This window comes from Pleurodeles waltl, chromosome 3_1 (assembly GCF_031143425.1).
Source record: "Pleurodeles waltl isolate 20211129_DDA chromosome 3_1, aPleWal1.hap1.20221129, whole genome shotgun sequence".
Lineage (NCBI taxonomy): Eukaryota > Metazoa > Chordata > Amphibia > Caudata > Salamandridae > Pleurodeles > Pleurodeles waltl.
Window position 1 is genome coordinate 47,137,001 of NC_090440.1, and position 23,694 is coordinate 47,160,694.

Below are 23,694 nucleotides of genomic sequence, written 5' to 3' on the forward strand. Positions count from 1 at the left end.
TGTGCGTTCTGACGGCGTTGGCCAGGGGGTCATGTACATGTTGAAGAGGGTGGGGCTGAGGGATGAGCCTTAGGGGATGCCGCAGATGATCCTAATGGGTTTCGAGGTGAACGGTGGGAGAAGGATTCTTTGGGTCTTTCCTGTGAGATACAAGGTGATCCATTAAAGGGCGTCTCCCTCGATTCCAATGTGGTGGAGTCTGTTGATCAAGATGTGGTGGGAAACGGTGTCAAAGATGGCTGACAGGTCTATGAGGATGACGGCTGCTGATCTGCTCTGGTCCAGGAGGGCCCTGAGGTCATTGGTTGCTGCAGTCAGGGCAGTCTCTGTCCTATGGTTGGCCCAGAATCTGGATTGAGAGGGGTCCAGGAGGATGTTGCGTTCCAGGTGCTCGGTGAGTTGTTGGTTGATGTCCTTCTTGGGAACCTTCTCTAGGAAGGGAGATGGGCTAGTAGTTGTTAGGTTCTGCTGGGACGACAGGTGGTTTCTTCAGGAGGAGCCTCACTATAGCATGTTTCCAGTCCTAATGGAAGGATGCCAAGGTGATGGAGATATTAAGGAGTATCTTGAGCTCATTGCCAACCGTCCTGCTCCTGATGTTGAAGACGTGGTGGGGACAGGGGTCTGTGGGTGCTCCCAAGTGCATATAGTTCATGATGGGACATTGTGGCTTGAGTTGTGAGAGAGTCCCAATGGGTAAACAGGTGTTCTGGGTTTGTGTTCATGGGCGTGAGCAGGATGATGCTGTCAGTGATGGGGAGCTTGGGGTTGGAAGTTTTCATAGATGACTGACATCTTGTCATGGAAGACGTTTGCCAGGGTGTCATACAGTTCTTGGGAGGGGGTGATGTAGTTCTCTGCAGCTGCGGGGTTGGAGAACTCCTTCATGATGGTGAAGAGCTTCTTTCTGTGGTTAGTACTGGCGTATATGTGGTCTGCTAGGGCATTCTTCTTTGTTTCTTTCGGGAAGCGTTGGTACTAGTTGAGTGCTGTCTTGTAGGTGGTATGGTCTTCTGTTTCTTTGCTGGTGCGCCACTTCCTTTGTAGCTTCTGGCAGTGGCCTTTGGTGGATTCCAGCTCTGTGGTGGACCATCTGGCAGGTCATTTGGATTTGGGTGCTTTGGTGGGGCGATTGTGTTGGTGCATTTTGTGATCCACCTGGATAAGCTCTTCACAGACTGTTCTGGGTTGGATGTTGTGCCTGGTTGGTAGGTGTTGAGAGCACTGTTCCTCTGGTCTTCTGAAATTTTTTCCACATTCTGCACGTGCAGCTGGGGAACATTGTGCCAGTGTTGGTAGGTCCTTAGATGGTGAAGTGGAGGCTCTAGTGGCCGGTGTAGGTGAGCTGTGAGACGTGGCTGTACTTGGCGATTTGCTGGATGTGAAAACTCGTCAAGCGTTTCTCCCAAGACACGGGTAGGCTTGGTGACAAGTTGCTTGAGGCCTATGTTGTTCAGTCTTTCCAGGAGGTTGGTAGTGTTGGTGTCGCTAGGGTCATCGATGTGGAAGCTAAAATCCCCTGAGAAGATGTAGTGCTTGGAGTAGATGGCGATCAGGGCAATGAGATCAGAGATGGAGCTGCAGAAGCTCGGGCATGGTCCTGGTGGTCTGTAGGCGAGGGTGCGTCTGATGATGCTTTTTCCTCTGCCAATGTCTTTTATGCTATAAGGCATTAGCTGCCCACAACACAGACTACACTTAGATTGGTCCACCCTATTGATCTCTCGACCTTCAATGCTACTAATCATACAGACACAAGATAGCTGGAAGATCACAACACCTGTTCCTTACCCAGTGGACTGCAGCAGAGAATACCCACAACCCATGGTTGACACTTTCCAAACTAACATAGCCTAAGTCAGTGCTATAAATAGAAAAAAATCACTCTGGGAACCCATAAAATTGGGGTTAAAGTGTGACATCGAAAAGGGGAGCTCAGTAGTGTAAAGTAGTGTCCGAAAGTCAATTGATGCATTCACTTTATTAAAAACTGCAATGAAATTGGAAACAAGGACAAATGTAAGATTATTCTATCTTAATTGGTTACAAAGAGGCTGCTTTATAACATATCTCCTTTGGTTAGGGTACCTGCTGCAGAGTTTTGTGTGTGCTCAGGGGATGATGATAATGGTAAAATAGCTTTGGTAGTTAATGCACTGGAGAGATATGAGATTTTTCTAGTCACAATTTTGACTCATAACGCAGCATAGATGTGTACTTTATGTGGAAAGTTCAGTGGGTTACTGCTTTTGTCACAGAGATACCATTGTTTTTTGCAGTTCATAGGTTGCAATCCTTCTAAGAAAGTATAGTGAGCGAGGGAGGTTGTATTGCAGGGTGACTGCGGTGTGAGCCCTGGTCAAGCAGCAACAATATGCCTTGTCATGGTAAGGCACAAGCAAACTCCAAAATAACCTGTGTTCAGCCCCCTGGCAGCTTGGCACAGAGCAGTCAGTTTTAAATTAGAAACAACCTGCAAAGTATTTGTGCAATACTTCAAACAGTAAAATAGTGAATCCACCCAAAAGATCCCACACCAAGTTAAAATCATAGAGTAAATATTAATAAATAATCAAGAGCAAAATGACAAAAATCCAATCAGTATGAATTTTTAAAGAATAAAGTAAATAAAGCACCAAAGCACAATGCGCCAACTTAAGATATTTGGTCGCATTGGGCCGACTCGTGATGGTTTACCTTCTCACATTTTGTGTCAAAAGTCCCAGTAATGTTAGAAAGGGTCACAAAGAGCAAGAAGGGCATTACAGGCAGTTTTCGGCATGGTGTGAAGGGCAGGCCCGGCGCCGCAAACGGGTAAGCAGGTGGTTTGCTTTGGTGGACCCCCGAGATCAGTTAGATGCTGCTGTGTTGAGAGATAGGCTGGTGACAGCTCTCACTAAATTCACGGCCGTGAAGAGCCCAAAAGCTTGGTTTAAGAGCCCATTGAGACAGGGCTCTTGGATCTGAGGGGCACCTTTTGGGGGTCAGGAACTCACTGCAGCTGGGTCCAGGAGGAGGTTGGGGAGCCTTTTACATCCCCGGGGGCTCAGATCATAGGCCAGATGACTAGCCCTTGGAGTCACTCTGGAGTCCTGGGTTCACAATGAAGTTACAGTTACAGTTCTTGTTCCCCAGGCAAGAGGGCAGCAAGTCAGCACAGCAGGGTAGCAGTTCCTTTAGAGCAGCAGTCCAGCAGTGTGACAGTCCTTGTACCAGCAGAGCACCCCGTCATCCTGGCACAGTATCCACAGGTTCAGAAGTGCACTGAAGAGGTGGTGTCTGAAGTCCAATATTTATACACAGTCGCACCGGATTTACAGCATTTATTTCTACATAAATCTGGCACAAACCTAACACCATATTTAGATTTTGGCGCTATTTAACGCCTGGGTATGGGCAGGCGTTAGGGGACCTGTGGGCCTTTTTCCACGGTCAGAGACCATGGAAACAGCCCACAGGTGCTCTTCCCTGCCCCAAGGGACACCCCCACCTACGTGCACCCACACCTGGAGGACACCTAAGGATGGGGGAACCCATATCAGGAAGTATTTTTGATTTCTTTTCAAAGTGCCATAGGGGGACCTAACTTGGGCCCCCCTACATGGCACTGTGCCCAATGGCCATGCCATTGGGGGTGGGGGCTCTTAACTGAGACAGGAGTCATGTCCATGGGGTTTTACCTTCAAAAAATGATGCTAGTCTGGGCAGAGGCATTTTTTTTTGCCTCTTCCTGTACTAGCGTCATCCTCTGATGCTAAACCCCCTGCTCCCCATAGACCTCCCACACCCAGCTTGCGTCCTTTTCTATGACGCTAGCCGGACCTTACCGTCGGCTAGCATCATACCATAAATATGACGCTCGGCGTCTTGGTGTGGCGTTAGCCGGTGGTAAACCTTTTGACGCGTTAGCGCAGTTCAGCGTCAAAAAGTTTAAATGTGGGCCTTTGTTTTTGGAGGCAGCGGAGGGTCGAGGTATTTTTTTTTTAGGGTTTAGGGTGGGCGGGGGCTTTGAGGTAATTTCGTTTTTAGGGGTGGGATAGTTTTTTTTTTAGGGCTTAGAGTGGGTGGGGGTTTGAGGTAGTTTACTTATTGGGGGAAGGTTATAAAGCTAAGGGCGGGTGGGGGTGTCGGGGTAGTTTAGTTTTTAGGGGCAGGAGTGGGGGGTCAGGGTAGTGTTTTGTGTTTTTTAGGGGTGGGGGTAGGAGGGATTGGGATAATTTTTTATATGGCTCAGAGGGGGTGGGGAAGTTGGGGGAGTTTCGCTATTAGGGGTGCTGTGTTATTGGGTTTTAACACTGTTTGAGTTGTTCCTTCACCATTTAAGGTTTGACACCCTTCAACCAACTACTATGATATCAGCTTAATGTTTATTGAGTTGCAACATCTCCTAAACCAGGTGTACCAACTAGACACTTCAGTGGGTTGTTCCTTCTCCCTCTCCTAGGTGGTCCGTACAGAACCTTCAGCAGGTGTCTTTCCTTCTGCATCTTGGTGGTCCCCGTAGACCCATCATGGGTTGCCCCTGAGCAGAAGAGGGTGCAACCCACTGATGGGCCTAAGGGGACAGCCAACTATAGACCATTAAGTAGATTGCTTCCACTCATCTCCTGGTTGTATGCCATAGATCTTTCATAGTCCTCATGGTTGTTCCCCTTCTAGTTGTGGATAACCTCGTTTAACCAAAGAGGGTTGCACCCCTTCATTCAAAGGTGGATCCCATTAAAACTTCAGTTGTTTTCTCCCCTTCTGCACCGTACGCCAAACATCCTTCAGTGGGTTTCTCCCCCTCCTCTCCTCCATGACCCCAAGTTGCTTCTCCTTCACTCCTAGGTGAATTTCATGGACCCATCAGTGGTGATTGCACCTCAGCTCCTCCGCGGAGTCACTAGATCCTTGGTGGGTGACTGTTCCTCTACTCCAGGGGGAACTCTGTAGACACTTTGTGGGTTCCTCACTCCACCCCAGGCGGGGGAATCTCTGAGTGCTTCTCCTCCTCATCTCATAGATAAAATCCCAAGATCCCTGCAATGGATTATTTTCCCTCTGAGCTCAAATAGCCCCTCTAGGACCCTTAATTTGTTTCTGTCCCCTAGCCCCAGTAATCTTGATAGAACATTAGCATAACATGTGTATATGTAAAGTGCATGTCCCACCAAGAATAGAAGAGAACATACCTTGGTACTGAATACCATATGCTTTTGATACCCACATCATGGTACTCATTTTATAGACCCAGCTACTGAACCACCAAACAAGGCTGGTGAGACATCATGATGTATTCAAAAGCATCTGTTTCATATAATACACACATGGACGTAGCTACCATTGGTGCAGCAGGTACGAGGCACTGGCACCCAGACCCCTTACGGGCCATTGAACCCTGAAATATGCTGTGTTTTACTACCCAGTCAGCAGTCAAAGTGGCCCTTTTCCTTGCTTACACTGGGCCCATGGCATCCTTGCTACGCTACTGAACACACACTTAACACAGCTCATATTTACGGTGTGCAGGGCTACCAGAGGGTCATCCTGCCATCTCTACAATAGGTTTGCCATGTGTTCCTGCAACTAACCCCTGGCCTTTCGTCTGTAACACATGATGGAACTTCTGAAAGGAATAAAATAGGAATTCACTGGCAAATCAAACTTTATCTCTAAAATTGAGTGTCTTTTACATTTTGTCTACATTAAAAAAGTTATTTCATGCCCCACTCACCAAAGGATTTCCACCAGGGAGAAGAATAAAATGGTACCAAAGTGATGCTGTCATACTGAGAACCAAAATACCATGAAAGCCAGTACATATACGTAAGTGCAGGTTTACTACTCTTAATTTCACACCTATGTATCTTGATGATATATACATATATATATCTTCAGCATATTGTAGATGAGGAATTGAGATTAGTAAATCTATATTTAGCTATATGCATTTACTAACATGATATTTTGGTTTTCGATATTTAGGCCTTGATATTTTAGCCTCACAATATTTTAGTTTTTTTCCTCAATGTTATGACGCACGCTTACATCAGGGGAACATTTGTACTAAAGAAAGAATAGAAGAATAATGATGATGCCTTTGCAGATGTGGCTTCTAACTAGGCCTAGGTAAGATTTTAAACACGCTGGAGTAATCTGAGTAATTATGCAAAGTCTTATGATGCAAAATCACAGAAATTACGCAATTTTGCCAGCTTGCGTAATTAGGAGTATTTTGGAGCAAAACTCACACTGCAGGAGCACAGGAACTAAGAGAGAGCGAGCATCTGCTGTCTACTGCTGTTCATGTCCTCTAGCATTTAGTGCCATTTTCTTAGCACAAAATGCATCCTCTGGCCTATTTTTTAGACGTAGGGGTGCATTTTGCATTAAGAAAATAGCGCTAAATGCTGGATTATGCTTCTCACATAATTGTGAGTAATTTTGGTGTAATTATGAGTGATTAAGCTAGATATAATTAAGCCAATTATGGTCACCTATACTCCTGTTGGGATTTTAAGAATTTGTTTTGGGATTTGCTGCAACCTACATGTCGCATTCGCTCCCATTGTCCAAAACATGCTGATGCACTGGCGAGAGATGTCCCATGCACTGGCATTCTGGGCTGCAACGAAAGTCCTTGCGGAAGAAGGTTCATGAATGTGTTGGAGAATTGAACATTCAGCTGAAGGCAGTGTATGCATAATCCCCTGCATTTGATGCAAAGATCCTGGCGCAGTAGATGCCAGGTAAGCAGAAACGTGCTACGCCGCAGGCGTCCACCTCATTATAGAGTCCAGCATTATCTGTTTAAGAGCTCTGATGCTTCAGATGATCCTAAATTACCCTCTTTCAAATCCGATTTCAGGGAAGTCCTGCGTGAGGAGCTGATATCACAGATTTGGTTCATGTCTCTGAGAGTGTATGTCAAGCAAGACCTGCCTATCATATTGCTCTGCAGCTAATCTCATACACCATATAATGCATCACTGGAAAATATTCAGCTTTTTCAATTTCCTGGGGTGGACCTTTAAGCAATGACTTCTAAAACTCTTAAATGGGTTTTGTATGTCTCCCTGCAGGACCCTGTGTTGTCCGTCTACAGAATATTGTACTATGGCCCTGATGTACAAAGCGATTTTTGGGTTGTAAAGGTGAAATTTGACCATTTGCTTTTGAAAAATTGCTTTTTTACCCATTATCAAATTGAAATTTGGGTTTCAATCTAATTACAGATTTGGTACCTGGAAGTAGTGTAAAGGGCTTTCAGAGACCGATACCTTATTTTAGGCAGTAATGTTTTGCAAGTGAAAACAGGTTCAAAAACATTAGTATTTTACCACCAAATAAAAATTGGTGATAACCGGAGTCCCCAGGGGACCCCTTCCCCTTTGGGAATGTAAAAAAAGAGGAGGCACTGGGTAAAATTATTCAATTTCTTCTTTAAATGTATCCTGCTTTTCCCTGTTAGGTAAAAGGGATGTATATACAAAAAAAAAAAGATTGCTTTATTTAAAAGCAGTTGCAGCAATGGTAGTCGGCTGACCCCAAGAAGCCACCATACCTGTGACTGTAACCAATCGTAGCCGATCTCAATTTGCGACCTACGTCATGCACATTAATGAGGTGGGTCAAACTGCGACCCACTATGAATTGGTATTTTGTGATTAAGTACACAGTGTGGTTAACAACATACCACTGCATTTCGTAGAAATCAGTGTGCAACTAATGCCCACTTCAACCAAATACATTTTATTAGATTCCTAATAAGAAATCACAATTTGCAAATTGTTATTTGATGCACTGTATGATTTTTTATTGGTAATCTCTGAACATCAGATCCCTGATGTTATTTCAATAGCTTAACTTTTGTCCACTACTTTGCCTAATTACGGCCACATTTAGGAAGAATGCATGACGTTAAAGGGTTGCAATTTGCGCACTGACTTATAACAAATGTATTCTTATTCGTGAACCAACCTATGTATTAATAGGTTGGTTCACAAAATACAGAATCGTAGTGGGTCACAAGCCAACCTACCTCATGAATATTAATAAGCAATGTCTCAAGTTGTGACCCAGTAAGATTAGCTACAGTCACAGGTATGGTGGCCTGCTAGAGTCAGCTGACTAACATGTCAATGACTGCTTTTAAATAAAGCAAACTTTTTTAGGTTTGGCATGTGTATAATAAACTTACCTATAAGGGGCTTTAAGCCACCTTTCTTCATCTACTGCCCTGTTGTGTGTCATTGAAATGTTGCTTCTGCCCACTACTGCATATAGCATGGGTCAGTAGATCAGCCGACTTAAGCCACTGGTTAACTTCACTTTGAGTGACTGCATTTTGTTCTCTCACAAGAAGCACATCCTCAGACAAGCTAGTTTCCCTTCAGTGTCAGTGTTTTTATTTTTACTTTGTAATTATGTTAGTGTGTTTAGAGCCTTATGTGATACCAGGAAAATTCTGATGCACATTGCATCTTTATCAGATCCCACCTCCTGCCAAGGCTGTTGTAACTTCCTTTTGGAGTGTTTTGCTTTTCTGACTGCTGCTATTTCACACTGTGCCAGATTGTGTCCATTTGAAACTGTTCTGCGTTTTCTTTCTTTCTTTCTTTCTTTCCTTCTTTCTATCTTTCTTTTTCTTCTTTCTTTCTTGCCATCTATCATTACTTTTTTCCTTTTTTCTTTCCTTCTCTCTTTCTCTTACCTTCTCTCTTTTGTTCTTAATTCTCTCTTTTTCCTTTTTGGTTTTCTTTCCTTATCTTGCTTTCTTTACTATTTACTACTCTCTTCCCTTTTCTTTCCTTTCCCTTCTCTCTTTTTTCATTGTCTTTCATTCTTTCTTTCTCTCCTTTTTTCTTTCTTTTTGCCTTCTTTCTCATCTTTTTTCTCTTCCCTTATTTGATGCCTTTTCTCTTCTCTTTTTTCTTGCCTTTTTTCTTGCCTGCTTTCTTTCTTTCTTCTAGAGGCTTGCAGTCAATTTCAAATGGATGACTTTTCATGTAGTTCCCTTCAGTGCCAGGCAGTACTATAGTGATGTAATGACCAAAAAAATGTTTTTGGCTGTAACAGATTATTATTTTTAGATTGATGAGGACCCGGCATATTCCCACACAATAAAGTTTTGCATAACCATGACAAAACCAAAATTACCAGAAGGTTGGCATCCAACGCCAGACCTATTAATATTTGCTATGCCAATGTGTATTTAAAAAATGCAGCCCATTTCCTTAAAAATAATAAAATGGTAAAATTTGCAAACTTTTTTTAAGTGTAGTATAGAACCTCTGATAACTCTCTTAAAGGATATGTTTTTCACTGTTCACAAAGGGGGAGGTGTCCCTCTGGACTCCTTCAAATCTGTGAATGGATTACTATTGGTGACAATGTTTTCTGACCTGATTTCGGTAGCAAAACATTAATACATACCTTAAGGAATATGTATTTGGAAGGTACGTCCTTTGAAAGCCCCTTTTAAATGGCGATTCCTTACATTTTGTTTCGGAAAACCTTTTCCAAATCATTAAATGGGTTTAGCATGTTTAAACATTTTTTCACTGTTGCAAACCTTCAGATTTACTGAATCTGTGGATTTAAGACTGTTAAAACACAGAGGGGCATATTTACAAGAAAGTGGTCCATCATAGATGATGTGCCACTTTTCTTTCACCCCCCTACCGGCACCTTACGGAACCATGGTTGCTCCGTATTTACAATATGGTGCACCATGGCAGTCGCTAGCACAATAGAATCAACATTTTTGATGCTACTGTGGCGTTTGCTACACTAACGTCAAATATGTTGTAACAAGTGCAGTAAAGCACAGGGAGGCCCATTTAATATAATGGGTGTGTCATTTTAACGCCTGCTCTGTTAAAAATGACCGAACAAAATGGTGCATGGTAATGTTGTAAATTTCACTGCCCACAATGTTGTAAATTTCACTTAGCCGTTTTTTCAGGTCTTCCTGCGCCAGAAAGCTCCCTTGCATACATTATGCCTGAAGCATTGCGCCACTTTGTAAATATGGTGCAACAGAAAATCCTCCATTGCACCTCCTTAGTGTAAAAAAAAATAGACGTTATGCCGGCGCTAAGGTGGCGCAAGGGTCTTGTAAATATGTCCCTTTGTGCATGAGGCCCAAATATGCTTTTTAGAGACATCAGACTGCAGTTACGGTTCTTTCAATGCTGTTAGTTTTTACCCAATCGTCAGCGCTACATTTCCTTTTTGCTGGTTAATAATTGCACCAAAGTCTTGACAAAAAACAGAAATATCATTTGCCATATTGCACCAGGCGATGTACAGAGACATATGCAGAGCTTAATTTGAGCCAGTGGTTGTAGGTGAGGCCCATCAACACTCATTTTTGGAAACCAGTACTTAATTTTTCCAACAAACTTTGATCCAGAGCAAAAGAGAGAAAAAACTCAAACTCAGGAAAGAAGGAGGAAGATATAAATGGAAAAAATGGATCTTGTAAGTATGTGTGAAACAGCAAATTTCTGCTTTTCTGATCACAGTGTTAGATCTAATGGGACCGGGCCCTTGTTGCCTGCTTCAGCCCATATGAATTTCTGATAAATGGGCCAACCACCCCCTTTATACAAATCATACTGGTAACATGAGAGGAACATTAGTGTGGCCTTAAAATACACGGAGCCCCCCAAAAATCTGGGTTTCAGAATTGACGTCACAATACGTTTGACTGCTGATCACAAGGTTACACCCTTACCCCCACAGCAGTCTGCTATCGGAGCAGAGAAGCTGCTAGGAAAGCAAGGAGAGGGAACCACAGAAAGTAAACAGACCTCAACCTCCAGGTGGCCCAGATTTATTTTGGTTCAGCCAAACGCAAAGCAGCAAGACAACTTGATGCCCTGTGTCAAATGGTGAGAGCGGGAATCTGCTAAATTTCTAATATATGGCCCATTCCTGCTCTCTCTCTGCGCTGGTGCACTACGTGCTGCCTAGTTTCAACGCAGGCAGCCTTGCGCCATGGTGCAAGGCTGCCTGTGCTAGATGCAGGATTGTTTTTGTGCAAGAAGGCGCACCTTCTAGCACCAAAACAATCCTCAGAGGTACCTTCCTCATTACCTGTGTGCTACAGAACACAGCACATGTAGAAAGAGGAAATGACAAGGAGAAATAAAGCTATTACTCCTTGTTACACATCTGTTGGGATGGCATACCCTTTTGACGCATTCCCAGGTCTACGCGTCTTAGTAAATCTGTGAATGAACCAAAACAAAATGAGTGAATAGGTGAAAACACCCATGCTAAACCCATGAAACCAGTGCTTAATTTGTGCTTGTTCTTTCCAGGGCTGAGCACCGGCACTTGTTTTCGAGGGCCGGGGCTTATTGTTCTGCCTCAAGCATTTGCTGCGAGCAAAAGCCTCATATGGGAAAGACGGAGGACGGGAAAAACAAAAAAGCGTCACAAAGGGAGAAAGCAGAAAGCTGCAAGAGTGAGCTGAAGGGACAGGGAGTGGCTGTAAATGGATTGAAGAGGCCCGAGATGGCTTCAGGATTGCACCGCCTCAGTATTCCGTGTTCTCACATTTATGTGTTTAACTGCTAGGGTGCCTTGGAAGAGGTGATCACGTCCAAGGCACCTGTTCCTGGGTGCCTGGGACGAGATCACCTCGTCCTGCACCCAGGAACCGGGGGGAGCGCGGCCCCACACCCCCCGGTCGTGGATGGAAGGGGAATCTCTTCCCCTTCCACCCCTAACCCCCCCACCCCCTGTGACATCAGCGCACGATCGCACGCTGACAATCACAAGGCCTCCTCCCATCGCGCTGGAAGCTCATCTTTCAGCGCAATCGGAAGAGAATCACGTGGAGGAGGCCGAAGAGGCTTCAAAGGGAAGGAAATGATTTTCCTTCCCTTTGAAGTCTCTCTGAGTGTTTTAACAGCCGGATTGCAAGCAATCCAGCTGCTAAAACGCCCACTAGACACCAGAGATTTATTTTTTGGGAAATTGGCAAAAGGGAGCGACCCCTTGGGCAAGGGTCGCTCCCAGGGGGGCCATTTTTTTTTACAGCCTTTTCTGCTCCCCCATGGGGGCAGAAACCTCTAGGTACCAGGGATCATTTTTTTGTTTTTTTGTTTTTTTAGAGGTGGGGAGCGACCCCTTAGGCAAGGGTCACTCCCCTAGGGGGCAAATTATATTTAGGCCATTTCTGCCTCCCTTGGGGGCAGACTGGCCTATTTTTATGAGGCCAATCTGCCCCCAAGGGGGGCAGAAACCACTAGACACCAGGGGATTTTTGTTGTTGTTGTTTTTTCTTCGTGAATTTCACGCAAGGGGAGCGACCCCTTAGGCAAGGGTCACTCCCCTAGGGGGCAAATTATATTTATGCCATTTCTGCCTCCCTTGGGGGCAGACTGGCCTATTTTTATGAGGCCAATCTGCCCCCAAGGGGGGCAGAAGAGACTAGACACCAGGGGATTTTTGTTGTTGTTGTTGTTTCTTCGTGAATTTCACGCAAGGGGAGCGACCCCTTAGACAAGGGTCGTTCCCCTGGGGGGCAAATTTATTTTAGGCGATTTCTGCCCCTCTGGGGGGCAGATCAGCCTATTTTAATTAGGCCGATCTGCCCCCAAGGGGGGCAGAAACCACTAGGCACCGGGGATTTTTGTTACTGTTGTTGTTTTACCGATAGTGAGTGACCCTTAGGCAAGGGTCGCTCCCCTGGAGGGGCAAATTGTATTTAGGCCATTTCTGCCGCCTTTGGGGGCAGATCGGCAGATTTTAGGTCAATCTGCCCCAAAGGGGGCAGAAACCACTAGGCACAGGGGATCTTTTTTTTTGCGCCAATGTCACGCAAGGGGAGCGACCCCGTAGGCAAGTGTCTCTCCCAGAGGAATGGGGGGGTTGTGGGGAAAATTTATTTTAGGCCATTTCTGCCCCCCCCGGGGCAGAAACCTCTAGGCGCCAGGGTAAATTCTTTTTTTGTGTTTTTTTTTTGTTTGTTTGTTTTTTTAGAGATGGGGAGCGACCCATTAAGCAAGGGTCGCTCTCCTGGGGGGGCAAATTGTATTTAGACCATTTCTGCCCCCCTTGGGGGCAGATCAGCCGATTTTAGGTCAAGGGGGGCAGAAACAACTAGGCACTGGGGATCTTTTTTTTTGCGCCAATGTCACGCAAGGGGAGCGACCCCGTCGGCAAGTGTCGCTCCCCTGGAGGGGCAAATTGTATTTAGGCGATTTCTGCCGCCTTTGGGGGCAGATCGGCCGATTTTAGGTCAATCAGAAACCACTAGGCACCGGGGATCTTTTTTTTTTGTGGCAATGTCACACAAGGGGAGCGACCCCGTAGGCAAGTGTCGCTCCGGTGGGGGGGGGGCAAATTTATTTTAGGCCATTTCTGCCCTCCCCTGGGGGCAGATCGGCCTATTGTTATTAGGCCGATCTGCCCCCAGGGGGGGCAGAAACCTCTAGGCGCCAGGGGATTTTTGTTGTTGTTGTTTTTTCTTCGTGAATTTCACGCAAGGGGAGCGACCCCTTAGGCAAGGGTCACTTCCCTAGGGGACAAATTATATTTAGGCCATTTCTGCCTCCCTTGGGGGCAGACTGGCCTATTTTTATGAGGCCAATCTGCCCCCAAGGGGGGCAGAAACCACTAGACACCAGGGGATTTTTGTTGTTGTTGTTGTTTTTTCTTCGTGAATTTCACGCAAGGGGAGCGACCCCTTAGACAAGGGTCGTTCCCCTGGGGGGCAAATTTATTTTAGGCCATTTCTGCGCCCCTGGGGGGCAGATCAGCCTATTTTAATTAGGCCGATCTGCCCCCAAGGGGGGCAGAAACCACTAGGCACCGGGGATTTTTGTTACTGTTGTTGTTTTACCGATAGTGAGTGACCCCTTAGGCAAGGGTCGCTCCCCTGGAGGGGCAAATTGTATTTAGGCCATTTCTGCCGCCTTTGGGGGCAGATCGGCCGATTTTAGGTCAATCTGCCCCAAAGGGGGCAGAAACCACTAGGCACAGGGGATCTTTTTTTTGCGCCAATGTCACGCAAGGGGAGCGACCCCGTAGGCAAGTGTCGCTCCCAGGGGAATGGGGGGGTCGTGGGAAACATTTATTTTAGGCCATTTCTGCCCCCCCGGGGGCAGATCGGCCTATTGTTATTAGGCCAATCTGCCCCCGTGGGGGCAGAAACCTCTAGGCGCCAGGGTAAATTCTTTTTTTGTGTTTTTCTTTTGTTTGTTTGTTTTTTTAGAGATGGGGAGCGACCCATTAGGCAAGGGTCGCTCCCCTGGGGGGCAAATTGTATTTAGACCATTTCTGCCCCCCTTGGGGGCAGATCGGCCGATTTTAGGTCAAGGGGGGCAGAAACAACTAGGCACTGGGTATCTTTTTTTTTGCGCCAATGTCACGCAAGGGGAGCGACCCCGTAGGCAAGGGTCGCTCCCCTGGAGGGGCAAATTGTATTTAGGCGATTTCTGCCACCTTTGGGGGCAGATCGGCCGATTTTAGGTCAATCAGAAACCACTAGGCACCGGGGATCTTTTTTTTTTGTGGCAATGTCACGCAAGGGGAGCGACCCCTTAGACAAGGGTCGTTCCCCTGGGGGGCAAATTTATTTTAGGCCATTTCTGTGCCCCTGGGGGGCAGATCAGCCTATTTTAATTAGGCCAATCTGCCCCCAAGGGGGGCAGAAACCACTAGGCACCGGGGATTTTTGTTACTGTTGTTGTTTTACCGATAGTGAGTGACCCCTTAGGCAAGGGTCGCTCCCCTGGAGGGGCAAATTGTATTTAGGCCATTTCTGCCGCCTTTGGGGGCAGATCGGCCGATTTTAGGTCAATCTGCCCCAAAGGGGGCAGAAACCACTAGGCACAGGGGATCTTTTTTTTGCGCCAATGTCACGCAAGGGGAGCGACCCCGTAGGCAAGTGTCGCTCCCAGGGGAATGGGGGGGTCGTGGGAAACATTTATTTTAGGCCATTTCTGCCCCCCCGGGGGCAGATCGGCCTATTGTTATTAGGCCAATCTGCCCCCGTGGGGGCAGAAACCTCTAGGCGCCAGGGTAAATTCTTTTTTTGTGTTTTTCTTTTGTTTGTTTGTTTTTTTAGAGATGGGGAGCGACCCATTAGGCAAGGGTCGCTCCCCTGGGGGGCAAATTGTATTTAGACCATTTCTGCCCCCCTTGGGGGCAGATCGGCCGATTTTAGGTCAAGGGGGGCAGAAACAACTAGGCACTGGGTATCTTTTTTTTTGCGCCAATGTCACGCAAGGGGAGCGACCCCGTAGGCAAGGGTCGCTCCCCTGGAGGGGCAAATTGTATTTAGGCGATTTCTGCCACCTTTGGGGGCAGATCGGCCGATTTTAGGTCAATCAGAAACCACTAGGCACCGGGGATCTTTTTTTTTTGTGGCAATGTCACACAAGGGGAGCGACCCCGTAGGCAAGTGTCGCTCCCGGGGGGGGGGCAAATTTATTTTAGGCCATTTCTGCCCTCCCCTGGGGGCAGATCGGCCTATTGTTATTTGGCCGATCTGCCCCCAGGGGGAGGCAGAAACCTCTAGGCGCCAGGGCAAATTCTTTTTTTGTGTTTTTTTTTTTTTTTTTTTTTTTTTTTTTAGAGATGGGGAGTGACCCATTAGGCAAGGGTCACTCCCCTGGGGGGGGAATTGTATTTAGACCATTTCTGACCCCCTTAGGGGCAGATCGGCCAATTTTTGTTAGGCCAATCTGCCCCCGTGGGGGCAGAAACCACTTAGGCACCAGGGATTGGTGTGTGTGTATATATGTGTTTTCTTTAGGGAGGCAGCCCCTTGGGTAAGAGTCGCTCCCCATGGGAGCACATTACTGTTGGCCAAATCTGCCCCCCATTGGGGGCAGATGGGCCTATTTTTGGAAGGTCCATCTGCCCCACGGGGGGGCAGAAAGCCCACCAGAGGCCATGGAAGTTTTTTTTCCAAAAATAAGAGGGTGGGGGTATGGCCATACACCCACCCCAAATAAATGGGGCCAAAGTTGTTCTGCCCACTAGTGGGCAGATGGGGCAATTACCCCTGATCCACACCCCGTGGGCGGCGTAAAGTCTACTAGATGCCAAGGAATTAAAAAATATACATATATATTGGGGTGGTGGCTACCACCCAGTATGGGCCTGGTTACGCACCACGTCAACTGAAGGGGGTAACAGTCTTTCAGCTCTCCCCCCACTCTAAAACATCTTATCCCACAGCAAGCAAGAAGACATTTGATTATTTGGGATTTTAGTTTTACATTTGGGCCATGAGAACTTGGCTTACTCTCAAAATCGTCCCACTTGGAATGGTGAGGGCTGCACTTTATGGATTTTGGGACGCTGCCATTTAGAAAAATCCACAAGACCTAGACACATCTGAAAACTAAACATCTGGTTGATTCCAGGGTGGTGTGTTTCACATGCACCCCGCACCATTTTTGTACCCACAATCCCATGCAAACCTCCAACTTTGTTGGAAATCACACATTCTTCCCACGTTTTTGTGATGGAACCATCCGGAATCTGCAGGAATCCACAAAATTCCTACCACCCAGCATTGTCTCATCTATACCGATAAAAATTCTGCTGCACTTGTCAGCCTAAAAATGTTTTTTGCAAACTGCCCTTTTGGACCCCTTTTGTTTCCCCTCAATATCGACATGTTTTTGGCTCTTCCCTTTCACAAGCATTTGGCCCACCTACACAAATGAGGTATCATTTTCACCGGGAGACTGAGGGGAACATTGGGTAGTATGAAATGTGTCCCAGTGTGGTGATCCCACACAGAAATATGGGAAAAATTTGATTTTTTAGCTAAATTTGAGGTTTGCTGAGGATTCTGGGTAAGAAAACATTGGGGGATCCACGCAAGTCACACCTCACTGGACTCCCTCGGGTGTTTAGTTTTCAAAAATGTCTGGGTTTGGTAGTTTTCCCTAGAAGGCTGCTGAGCCCAGGACCAAAAACGCAGGTGCCCCCCTGCAAAAACAGGTAGCTTTGTATTTGATAATTTTGATGTGTCAACGTTGTGTTTTAAGCCATTTCCTTTCGTGGGCGCTAGGCCTACCCACACAAGTGAGGTACCATTTTTATTGGGAACCTGGTCAGAGCCCCACAAGTCACCCCATCTTGGATTCCCCTAGGTGTCTAGTTTTCGGAAATGTGCTGGTTCGCTAGGTTTCCCCAGGTGCCGCTGTGCTAGAGGCCAAAATCCACAGGTAGGCACTTTGTAAAAAAACACCTGTTTTCTGTGAAAAAATGTGATGTGTCCACGTTGTGTTTTGGGCCATTTCCTTTCGTGGGCGCTAGGCCTACCCACACAAGTGAGGTACCATTTTTATCGGGAGACTTGGAGGGACGCTGGGTGGAAGGAAATTTGTGGCTCTTCTCAGATTCCAGAACTTTATGTCACCGAAATGAGAGGAAAAGGTGTTTTTGTGGTCAAGTTTTGAGGTTTGCAAAGGATTTTGGGTAACAGAACCTGGTCAGAGCCCCACAAGTCACCCCATCATGGATTCCCCTAGGTGTCTAGTTTTAAAAAATGCGCTGGTTTGCTAGGTTTCCCCAGGTGCCGGCTGAGCTAAAGGCCAAAATCCACAGGTAGGCACTTTGTAAAAAACACCTGTTTTCTGTGAAAATATGTGATGTGTCCACGTTGTGTTTTGAGCCATTTCCTTTTGTGGGCGCTAGGCCTACCCACACAAGTGAGGTACCATTTTTATCGGGAGACTTTGGGGAGTGCTGGGTGGAAGGAAATTTGTGGCTCCTCTCTGATTCCAGAACTTTCGGTCACCGAAATGAGAGGAAAAAGTGTTTTTTTGGTCAAATTTTTAGGTTTGCAAAGGATTCTGGGTAACAGAACCTGGTCAGATCCCCACAAATCACCCAATCTTGGATTCCCCTAGGTGTCTAGCTTTTTTAAATGTGCTGGTTTGCTAGGTTTCCCCAGGTGCCGGCTGAGCTAGAGGCCAAAATCCACAGGTAGGCACTTTGTAAAAAACACCTCTGTTTTCTGTGAAAAAATGTGAGGTGTCCACGTTGTGTTTTGGGCCATTTCTTTTAGTGGGCGCTCAGCCTACCCACACCAGTGAGGTACCATTTTTATCGGGAGACTTGGGGGAACGCTGGGTGGAAGGACATTTGTGGCTCCTCTCAGATTCCAGAACTTTATCTCACCGAAATGAGAGGAAAATGTGTTTTTTTGGTCAAATTTTGAGGTTTGCAAAGGATTCTGGGTAACAGAATATGGTCAGAGCCCCATAAGTCACCCCATCTTGGATTCCCCTAGGTGTCTAGTTTTCAAAAATGCACTGGTTTGCTAGGTTTCCCCAGGTGCCGGCTGAGCTGAAGGCCAAAATCCACAGGTAGTCACTTTGTAAAAAACACCTCTGTTTTCTGTGAAAAAATGTGATGTGTCCATGATGTGTTTTGGGCCATTTCCTTTTGTGGGCGCTAGGTCTACTCATACAAGTGAGGTTCTTTTTTTTTTATTGGGAGACTTGGGGAAACGCTGGGTGGAAGGAAATTTGTGGCTCCTCTCAGATTCCAGAACTTTCTGTCACCGAAATGAGAGGAAAAGGTGTTGTTTTGGTCAAATTTTGAGGTTTGCAAAGGATTCTGGGTAACAGAACCTGGTCAGAGCCCCACAAGTCACCCCATCTTGGATTCCCCTTTGTGTCTAGTTTTCGAAAATGCGCTGGTTTGCTAGGTTTCCCCAGGTGCCAGCTGTGCTAGTGGCCGAAATCCACAGGTAAGTACTTTGTAAAAAAACACCTCTGTTTTCTGTGAAAAAATGTGATGTGTCCACGTTGTGTTTTGGGCCATTTCCTTTCGTGGGCGCTAGGCCTACCCACACAAGTGAGGTACCATTTGTATCGGGAGACATGGGGGAACGCTGGGTGGAAGGAAACTTGTGGCTCCTCTCAGATTCCAGAACTTTCTGTCACCGAAATGAGAGGAATAGGTGTTTTTTTGGTCAAATTTTGAGGTTTGCAAAGGATTCTGGGTAACAGAACCTGGTCGGATCCCCACTAGTCACTCCATCTTGGATTCCCCTAGGTGTCTAGTTTTCAAAAATGTGCTGGTTTGCTAGGTTTCCCCAGGTGCCGACTGAGCTAGAGGCCAAAATTCACAGGTAGGCACTTTGCAAAAAACACCTCTGTTTTCTGTGAAAAAATGTGATGCGTCCACGTTGTGTTTTGAGCCATTTCCTTTCGTGGGCGCTAGGCCTACCCACACAAGTGAGGTGCCATTTAAACACAGAACACAGAATAGCAAAACAAGTACACAGAATAGCAAAACAAGTGTTATTGCTGCTTGTCTTTCTCTACATTTTTTCCTTCCAAATGTAAGGCAGTGTGTAAAAAAGATGTCTATTTGAGAAATGCCCTGTAATTCACATGATAGTATGGGCACCCCGGAATTCAGAGATGTAAAAATAATCACTGCTTCTCAACACCTTATCTTGTGGCCATTTTGGAAATACAAAGGTATTCTTGATACCTATTTTTCACTTTTTATATTTCAGCAAATTAATTGCTGTATACCCGTATAGAATAAAAACCCATTGCAAGGTGCAGTTCATTTATTGGCTCTGGGTACCTAGAGTTCTTGATGAACCTACAAGCCCTATATATCCACGCAACCAGAAGAGTCCAGCTGACGTAACGGTATATTGCTTTAAAAAATCTGACATCGCAGGGAAAAGTTACAGAGTAAAACGTGGAGAAAAATTGCTGTTTTTTTCACCTCAATGTCAATATTTTTGTATTTCAGCTGTTATTTTCTGTAGGAAACACTTGTAGGATCTACACAAATGACCCCTTGCTGAATTCAGAATTTTGTCTACCTTTCAGAAATGTTTAGCTTTCTGGGATCCAGCATTGGTTTCTTACCCATTTTGGTCACTAACTGGAAGGAGGCTGAAAGCACAAAAGTTAGTAAAAATGGGGTATGGCCCAGTAAAATGTCAAAATTGTATTGAAAAATTGGGTTTTCCAATTCAAGTCTGCCTGTTCCTGAAAGCTTGGAAGATGGTGATCTTGCCACCGCAAACCCTTTGTTGATGCCTTTTTCAGGGGAAAAATCACAAGCTGCCTTCTGCAGCCCTTTTTTCCAATTTTTTTGAAAAAAAACATTTTCACTGAATTTTGGCTAATTTCTTGGTCTCCTTCTGGGGATCCCACAAAGTCTGGGTACCTCTAGAATCCCTAGGATGTTGGAAAAAAAGGATGCAAATTTGGCATGGGTAGCTTATGTGAACAAGAAGTTATGAGGGCCTAATCGCGAACTCCCCCAAATAGCCAAAAAAAGGCTCGCACATGAGGGGGAAAAGGCCTGGCAGTGAAGGGGTTAAGAGGAGGACTTTGGGCACCGGCACGTTTTAATTTACAAATCAAGCACTGCATGAAACGTCTTCCCAACTCAAAATAACATAAGACGGTGACTTGCGCTGCCTTGTGTTACTCCAGATTTACTAAACCACTCAAAACCACGCAAGGTGGCTTTGCGTGGCTTAGTAAATCTGACTTAAGAGCTTGCATTGCCCTAGCCTACCTTGCATGATGCAATGGTGACACAAAGCGCTTAGTAAATCTGGGCCCTATTCTTCCAATCAGTAATTTGGCCCTCTTTCATTTCAGCATTTTGTGGGCGTGCCTTTGTTGCTTTTGTTTTTTTCACTCAACGCCTTGAGGTGACTGGTTCGGCGCATTTAGCACTTTACAAAAGCGTGCTGTAACAAGGGCACCAGGGCCCCTAAGACAAACACGGTCATTTGGAATCCTATACCTAGTTTTATCATAAAAGGATACCACTAATTGGAGTGAGGCGGACCCCCTCACAACCATGCGCCCCGGTACCACAGCACCTGCTGCACTATTGATAGTTGCGCTCCTGTTAGGAGGAGGAAGTCGCCTTCTTCCACCTTCCTGAAGATGTTTGATGACAACCGGTGGAAGTCCGCCATTTAAAAGCCCAGACCGCACTCGGCGGAATCCTGTAGATATAAAACCCAGGCGCCGATCACAGTGTTTAGATGCCCATGTTTACAGCGCACCTGCCCGTCGAGGCGCACGGTGCCCGCAGGACGGGGTACCACGTTCCAACCGTTTCCAGGACTGATTTCACCCATACATCATCCCACATGGACTAATCTAAATGCCTGTCAGTTTGATGGACGGGCGCGGGAGATCTGCGAAATTACCAATAACACGGTTCCACATGTAGAAAGATGAATTTCAGAATATTCCTTTCGAGGGAGGGGCAGAAGGGTAATTGCTTTCGTTGACGGTTGAAGCTCGAGAACTCCAAGTTCAACAATTTTCCCACTTTCTCGAGAGTACGCTGAAGGATTTTCATATTTATTCATCCCTCTACCCCCGTCCCCGCCCAAACCTTCTACACTCCAGCGACAACCAGACAACATTCCATGATGGAGAAAGTGTGATGGGCCAATGACGAGGAACCAGCAAGAGCTGATGGGAAATAATACAATTTAAAGAGGACAAACGGCGGTCTTTCTACGGGGTCTCTAAGAGGACATTCAGGAAAGTGTATACCTTGACTGCCAGTGGTCCTTTTTTCCCAATGGGGCCTGCAACCCATTGGCACAGCCCCGGTGACCCCCTGCCCGCCGCTCACCAGACATCACCTTGGCCTGTGTGCAGACTCTCTGGACACAGGGCCAGGCCCATACCTGGCACAGTGACGCTGAAGTGCCACTGTGGCCCTCGAGGACCCCTGCAGCAGATGCGCCACTAGAGCCAGTGACCAGCTGATTACGCACTGATGGCTGCAGCAGGCGCGCAACCCCCGGGCTGTCATATTGGATCAGAACCTGTAAACTGCAGGTTTCTTAGGTTCATAGACGTCTCTGGCTCGTGCTTAGTTGCCTGATCTGTTATCAGTTTCTCGCAAACTCTTTGTATGTTGCACAGAGCGGCTTAAATGCTGGCCACGTTTGGAAGGCTCCAGAGATACACACGTGAATAGACAGCATTGGTATATAGCACGTCTAAAGTGAATTAGTTTAGGCATGTGAGTGGCTGCTGTGTTATTAGCTGAACTTGATGATACGTATTTGATCAACTTCAGAAGGATGAGACGATAAACCAGTTCCTTCTCGGTTTGAAATGATCAACCTGCAAGGTGGGCAGATTTTTGCAACAGGCATGGTCATGTCTTGAGATTCTGGCAGCAGCTGCGAGGAGACAGTGAGGGGTTTTGTAATAGCTCTGAGGGCATATTGTGGAATATTACTTGCATTCTGTAGCTAAGGATAGAGGTTCATTGTTAGAACCATGTGTAGTGAAACACTAGTGCATGGTGGAGGATTGATGTGCACTGCGAGAGCCCTGTGGATGTCTCAGTTCTGGGATACCAGGGTTGAAGAACTCTATGGACCCCTCAGTGCTCAGATACAAGTGCATACTGTGGGCCAAGAGAGGGGGGCTTTGAAATACCTCCCCAGTGCATGATGTAAATTAGAGTAGGTGTGTTGCTAGTACCCTGCAGATGCCTCACTTGTGATATACTTATGTATTTATTTTTGGCAGTTTTTTATATTGCGTGAACTCGACCCAGAAGTATTGGAGCGCTTTACATGAGCACCAGTTACATCACACAAGGACAAATCATTTTTGTGTAAATTGCCTTGATTTTCTTCTCCTGAAATTGTAAGCGCCCAACAAATGGTAACTGTAAGATTGTGCGTGAACCGTGGGACTATTCCCATACTTGAGAATAGCTGGACTTTTTCTTTGTGCACTTGGGCCGACTGCCCACCACGGCTTGCACGCCCAAAATGGATTTAGCATCATCTGATATTCTAATAAATTTGAGTGCAGTAGAGAAGCAGGACATATTTTGTTTTTTAAAATATTGACGCTGGCATACTAGAGGCAATCCATAGGATATAATGGATGCCATACGTTAGAAAATTCTTCACATGCAGACACATGGCAAAAAGCTAGTACAATGGAGCCCTTGGCATGCAGGCAGGCAACACGGCATAGGAGGGACGGGGAGATTAAGGGATTTGCCAAGAATCACAGGATTAGATGTTGAGCCAACGCCGAGACTTGAGCCTAGTTCCCTAGCCCCAAGGATGGCAGCTCTGACCATTACGCCACATCCTCTCCCCATGTTTGATGCAATGACGTAAATCGTGAGTTAGGCAAGCCAAAATAGACATGGATGAGAGTTCTGTGTCAGCAGTCACAATTCAGTGAGTGGTGGAAGCCAAAACATAGGGGCAATGAGAGAGCTGTCTGGACCTGACATTGTTGAGATGCCGGTGTGCGGTGTAGCCCAGTAAAGAGCCTTGAGAATGTCTCCCCATGGGTGCTAGTTTATTTAAATGTACATTACAAGTGCTAGCGCATTTTTCTCATCCTTCGCAGGGTTTGAAAACGCTTCCCCGAGGTCAATGGGATCTTTTGACCCAGTGAATAGTGTGGTAACCATACACAATCAATTCAAATCCACACAACACATTTAAACACCATGGCCCATGTGGCAATGGAAGAAAACTCCTACTGTAAAAGTTTCAAAGCTTTATTATATAACCAGATAGTCAAAGGCCACATAAATAGTGTGCAAAATCAGATTTTATGTGAAGACCAGAGGCTTCCGATAATGCTTCTTTTTCTTTACTGAAATTTCTACAGCAGCCAATAAACTTTAAGTAAACCAAAAAACTATGCTTCCCAAAAGCACTTGTAG